At 43.0% G+C, this 6,441-nt stretch overlaps 1 long non-coding RNA gene across 1 annotated transcript; it reads left to right on the top strand.

Moving 5' to 3' along the window:
* The first annotated feature begins 22 nt into the window (after positions 1 to 22).
* On the top strand, positions 23 to 1,517 carry LOC308461437. The gene is made up of 2 exons (XR_013978886.1): positions 23 to 146; positions 1,373 to 1,517. It is a non-coding gene; the product is annotated as an uncharacterized lncRNA (long non-coding RNA).
* Positions 1,518 to 6,441: the final 4,924 nt, after the last annotated feature.

Genomic DNA, 6,441 nt, shown 5'->3' with positions numbered 1-6,441 from the left:
CGAAACTGCGAATGCAACTTAGAAATTACATTTCCCGAAGCTGCCTGCGGGCTTGAAGCGGCGGCGGCGTTGGTAGGCAAGGAGTCGCGCGCCGGATCACGTGAGGACGACGCGACGCAAAGGGAGTCAGCGTAGAGTTTAAGCAGGTCGGTGCGCAGGGCTCGTCCTCCGGTTCTTTTATGCGGGGAAGGTGGGAGAGTGTCGGTAGAAGTCGAAGCAGAAATGTCAGGATTTCTGCAGCCAGAAACAAACGGGAGTAGAGCAGCGAGGGCTTTCTCCTCTTTCTATTTTGCTGCTATCCCCAGCCACCCTCTGAGCTACCTCTGACCTGCAAGATGGACAATGTCCTCCTATTCAAAGCTTTCCGAAGGCTATTTGTCCAGGCACAACCCGCCACCCCCGGGGATAATGAAATATATTGGCAATCTCTCTTCGATGTTTAAAACCCCTCTCTCCGTGAAGGAGTAAGATCTGAGTAAGGCAGTCTTTTGTTTAGGGGTAGACACATTGCTGTTCAGTCACAGCCACAGCAAAATCCTGATTATCTCAGTTGCTATCTATTTGTTACTGCATATTGGAAGGTGAAAATATGGCTTCGGTCCACTTATTTTTGCAACCTTCAATGGCGACAAGCTCTAAGTCTTAAAGAGGCCTGGTGCAAATTTACTCCTGGGGGAACAGCAATTTCATGTACTCAAAAGCGTAGCAATAAACCCATTGATGTAATTCTCGCGACTAGTTTAGATTTCTGTTTCAAAAGGGCAGAAGCAAAGCAAGCCAACATTTCCACAAATTAGCTTATTTCAAGAATTTGAAGAGAAAGGTTTGTTACCTGCAGATGGGATATATCTTTGTTTTGTATTCTTATTTTTGCTTTTGTGCTGTCTAGCTTAGTCATCTATGTTTTAATATAATAGAGTTTTGCATACAGACAGGGATATTGATAGGTTACTGCATGGTGTGATCTGAAAGCAAGGGCTTAAATGGTATTTGTGCCTCCCACAGGGCAAGAGATTAATGTGTGTCGGTGCTCATTTTCCTAATTTTAGAAAGTATTCTAACAGGACCTCCAAAAGCAGTCCTGTCTCCCCCGAGTAAGGAAAAAGATTTTGATACTTAAATGTTTGTGGTCCTAATCAGTTTGTGGGATGTAAAATTAGGGCTTTCCCGTCCTGGCCCAACAGATGTATCCTAGTCAGGAGAGTCACTTCTATGAGAACCTATAAGCTTTTGTGGCAGAAGGTATTTACAGAAATAAGCTATATTGCGGGTCAATGTGGAATGTACCACAAGTTTTGGACTGTTAACCATTTTAAAAGAATGTACCACAATCTGGCTTTGTTGTAAAGAACTAATTATTTTTCTTTCGCAGTGGCGTGTCTACTAGTGTCACAGAATTGGAAAGGATTGAAACATCTGTGTATCTCCAGTTGGAAACAGAATGGATGGTCTATTGCTGCACCAGAGAAATTAACAAAGAGATTACATGCACTGAATAATACAAATGATGTAGACGATTTTGTTGAAATATGTCATCCTTTTATCAAATATTATAAGACTTTAAATTATTTCTAAATCTGCATCTATATGCCATGGTGTATTTGTAACAGCGAAACCAGAGGCCTTCATCTCTCCCCGCTGCCATAAAACTTGCCTCTCTCATATTGGTCTCTACAGCAACAGCAGGGGCTGTAACTCTAGTGGCTCATTCTTCCATTGTCTCAAGACCGATGGATGCCAACAAAATATGCATGATATATGCAAATACGCATTATATGCAAATTTCATGCACATCTGTATCATCCCTCTATGGCCCTATTGTTGTTGGACTCCAACTCCCATCGGCTCCAGTCAGCATGGCTAAAGATCAAGCTTGATGGGAATTGTAGGCCAACAACATCTGGAGGCCCACATGTTCCTCACCCATGCCCCAAAGTGACCAGAGGATAATGGCCCTCTAAGATAACCAATTTTGATCTAGCTTGTTTTCCCACAGCATAGTTTTCACTAAGGTGGTAACTCTTGCTTGTACTACTTTCAACTGTGGGCAGCCGTTTGTGGGATTGCTCTTGCAAGTAAACAAATAAATCCCTGTTAGCAGAAGACCAGATGCAGATGAGGAACTTCTTCCTGACAGTCTAGCTTTCAGTATCTGATATTATCTAATATGCCTGTTTGATCTGCAAATATTGGTATGAGTTTGGGGGTGCCAGTCTCCCCTAAATTCCTGGACCCAGTAAGTGTTAGAAATTAATCAAGCCTCCTGAACCCTTGGATCTATCAAGAGTTAAAATATAAGCCAGACTAGCTTTCTTATGAGGTAATCACCTGGGAGATGAGCCATTAAGAGAAAACAAAGGGGAAGGTGATGGATCGCTAAAATGGCAAGAGAGGGGAGTCTATGCCAGAGGGAAAATGGGTGAGGCCCCCTCCTCCAGCTCTAGATAGTTAGAAGGCCAGAGTTTTGAAACAGAGTGTAAACTTGACTGTGATGTGATCCAAAAGGAAAAAGGTTGCAGGCAGTAAAAGACTGCGGCAGAGCACAACGTTTGCTTTCTGCTGTGATCCAAGACTACAGCTACGGGAGAAACAAGTTCTTTTTGCGGTGTTTATGCAGTGAGCCCCTCCATCGTAGGCTCAGGTTGTATATATGTCTAAATAAACCATATATTATGAAGACACCACAGTCTCCGCTGTGCCTCATTTCCAAAAGGAAACACGGACCCTGGGTAAGGGTGCCTTGAACCCCTGAAATCTTGCACTGTTCGGAGATTGGAGTGGCATGCAATTATATATTTGTTTTGAAAATGTTATTTTTTCTCCCTGAGTCTTTAGAATGAGAAGAGCTAAGCTTAAAAATTAATAAATAAGAGCTTAGATGAAATGCAAAGCTAAGAGGAAATTTCCTAGGCTATTATATATTTTAAAATAAATTTATGTTGTCTGGAGAAACAGCCAAGTGTCAGGTAGTTCCCAAAAGGTGTTTTCCTCTCTACCACCAGTATAAACACTCTGGATTGTATACTTTGAAGTCAGATTAGCACGTTAAGCCTATCATTCCAATGAAGATGTGACATTGTATGTATTTATGTCAAAACAACCTGTCATCTGTGTTTTGGCATGTCTGAATAGAGAAAAGGGGGGGAGGGATATGAAATCGAGACTTGGGATTTGTACAGCTAAACAAAATAATTAATTTTAATAAGGGATTTGGGCAATTGTATTTACCCCTGAATGGGAGCGTTTTTGTTTGGTTTGCTAATCCTGTTGTAAACAGTTCAGTGAACAGCTATGCGATTGCTTTTATCTGGTTGTTTTACTTGTTCTTTTTGTAGTTTTGTTGCAAATGTGTGCTACTTTCAGTTCAGGTGCAAGATTGTTATGCTATGAGATAGAAAGAAAGATAATCACTGTTGGCAGTGACCTGATGGGTAGCGCCGACTTATTGTATCTGTGGCTTGCATAACGTTTGGTGTTGTGTGTAATGTATATTATCCTTGAGCAATAATTGAGCTGTGCTGCCTTCTGCCCTTAATTGCTGGACTGGGCCATCAGTGAGTAGGTGGGTCTTGGCAAAACCAAAGATGGGAAATAAATGACCACATTTTTAAACAGCAGCCCAATGTTTTGCTGCCCTTAATTATGGGCTTTTCTTGAAAGTCCTGTATGACTCAGAGCTTGGAGGGACTCAAGGATCACTTATACCTTGAGGCACTCTGTACTTTCATCCTACACATTAATCCCTTACAGACAAACTCGCACCATCTTAAACTGTTGGGTTGCAGATTCCTGCACAATGCTAGGGGTTTCCCCCCAGCCGGAACTCATTTCTGGCACCTCTCTGGTGGGCGATATTGCTATTCTTAGAGCACAAGGGAGGCGTTCATGGTGAGTTCCGGCACATTTTTCCTAGGAAAAAAAAGCACTGGTTATGCCTTTGAATCAGAAAGCCATAGCTATACTGTGGGGTTAGGATCCCACCCCCCTAACTGACCAATGGCTACCTGCAGGAATTTCAAAAAAAATTTTTTTGGTAATCTTTCAATCAATATATTCTGAAACCAGTTAACATACAGGCAGATTTGGCTTCTCGAAGTTATTTGAGAAAGTTATTTGCTGAGGGACTGTTTCCCCCCTTCCCTTTGGAAATGGATTTGCAACTTGGGCAGCCAGGAAGAAACTTATTTCAGTCTAGACCCATCTCTGGAATGACAGAGAGATTGTATTACTCCAGTTTCAACACAGTAATAGCGGCTGCTTAATTCAAAGTGCTGGGTCTCACATTTAAAGCCCAAAATGGCTTACTTTTGTGAGCGCCTTCTCCCATAGGCTTTTCCTTGTGTTTTTTAACAAGAAAAACAGCCATTTTGGAGAAACAGCCTTTTTCTGAGCCCACGTTCCACCATTTACTATTAGTAGATTGTCTGATAGGGTGCAGTGCAGGGCCTTTGCTGCATTGGCACCAGTGGTGGCTGGTGCCGATGGTGGCGCTGAAAGCAGGCAGGTGGATCCACAGTCAGTGACTAGTATAGCCACCTCCTGACTTGTTTTAAGTAACAAGGATGACAGCAGACTGAAGTGGGTGCGGCAATGCCCCATTTGCCATAATGGACTAACCTTCACTGAGTGGCCTCCACTCTGGGAATATTTGCCTCCCCCCCCCCCCGGAGATTAGACTTGCTCCCCATTACATAGTTTGTGCTGGCACATGAAAGTCTTTTTATTTGAAAAGGTTGGGTTCTGCTGTTTCTGCAAGTTTATTTTTACTGCCTTTATTTTTTGCTATTTTATTATTTTTTATGACAAGATGTGCTGAATTGCTGGAAGGCAACCGACATATTTCAGAAATAAACTTAATGTGACTCAGCATCTACAATGGTTGACCCTTGAATGTGAATAGTAACCATCGACCGCTGTATCCTGTGTTGGGAAGATCCGCATGACACCGAGTTTATATTTGCCAGGCTCATAGCTGTCAAGTGTACCTTATTTGAAGGGACAGTCCCTTATTCCAGCGCCATGTCCCGCTGCTGTCCCTTATTGATGGATGTCCCTTAAATGTCCCTTAAATTATATCCCTTAAATTTCAAAGGAAGCAGCTCCTCCCCCTCCCTCCCTGCCGGCCAGGGAGGAGAGAGGCTCCAACTGTGTTGCTTGGCTGTGTTGCTCACCCAATAAGAAGTCTAAGAACAACTGGGGGGTGGAGCTTGCATGCCTTGTGTGTGGCTAGTTAATGCAAGCTGAGGGGTTTTTTGAATGCTGGACACCATTTTGTTGCACGTGCAAAGCCAGGCCGGGGAGCCATCTTAAGTTGAGGCTGCATAGGCCTTGTGGTGCATGTGATTCAGATTCTATTCAGTTGAACCTCTGGTTACAAAGTTGGTTGGACAGTGTTCTCGAAGCTACCAGCATGAGTTTGACCAGACTGCAGGAGGACAGGAAGACTGGAGTGCCTGGAACAGGTGAGGCTGCAGGTCCCTTATTTTGGCTGCTGGTCCCTTATTTTTAAATCTGCAAGTTGACAGCTATGGTCAGGCTCATTATTTTCATTGCCATGAACCTACACTTTGTCGAAGGGAAACTCCCCACTGGAGTAGAAATCATATATCGAACAGATGGAAAGCTCTTCAATCTGAGCTGTCTGAAAGCAAAGAGTAAGGTTACCGTAACTTCCGCCATAGAGCTTCAGTATGCTGATGACAACGTAGTGTGCGCACAATCAGAGGATGACCTCCCAACCATCCTAAATATCTTTACAGAAGCTTACAAAAAGCTTGCCTTATCACTCAACATCCCAAAAACCAAAGTGCTGCTCCAACAAGAACAAAATAACCCCTCTGCAGTGCCACAAATCCAACTCAATGGTGTAACATTGGTAAATGTTGATCACTTCTCCTAACTATGCAGTTATCTTTCCACAAGGGCCAACATTGATGCCAAAATCCAGCATCGCCTGAGTGCAGCTTTCTCCCGATTGAAGTGCAGAGTGAGGACCAGGACATTCGCAGGGAAACCAAAATGCTTGTTTACAAAGCTATTGTACTACCAACCTTACTATATGCTTGTGAAACATGGACCACTTATAACGCCATCTCCAACTCCTCAAAAGATTCCATCAATGGTGTCTCCAAAAAATGTTACGCATCACTTGGGAGGACAGGCGAACTAATATAGTACTGGAAGAAGCAAAGATCACCAGTGTTGAAGCAATGATTCTTCAACATCAACTTCATTGGACTGGTCATGTTGTGCGGATGCCTGATGATCATCTTCCAAAGCAACTACTCTATTCCAAACTTAAAAATGGAAAGCATAATGCTGGTGGTCAACAAAAGAGGTTTAAAGACTGTCTCAAGGCAAATCTAAAAAAATGTAGTATAAACACCGACAACTGAGATACACTAGCCTGTGAGTGCTCCAGTTGGAGAACAGCCTTTACCA

This window comes from Podarcis pityusensis (genome assembly GCF_964106645.2).
Source record: "Podarcis pityusensis genome assembly, chromosome: 13".
Lineage (NCBI taxonomy): Eukaryota > Metazoa > Chordata > Lepidosauria > Squamata > Lacertidae > Podarcis > Podarcis pityusensis.
This window is presented reverse-complemented; position numbering and strand designations above follow the sequence as displayed.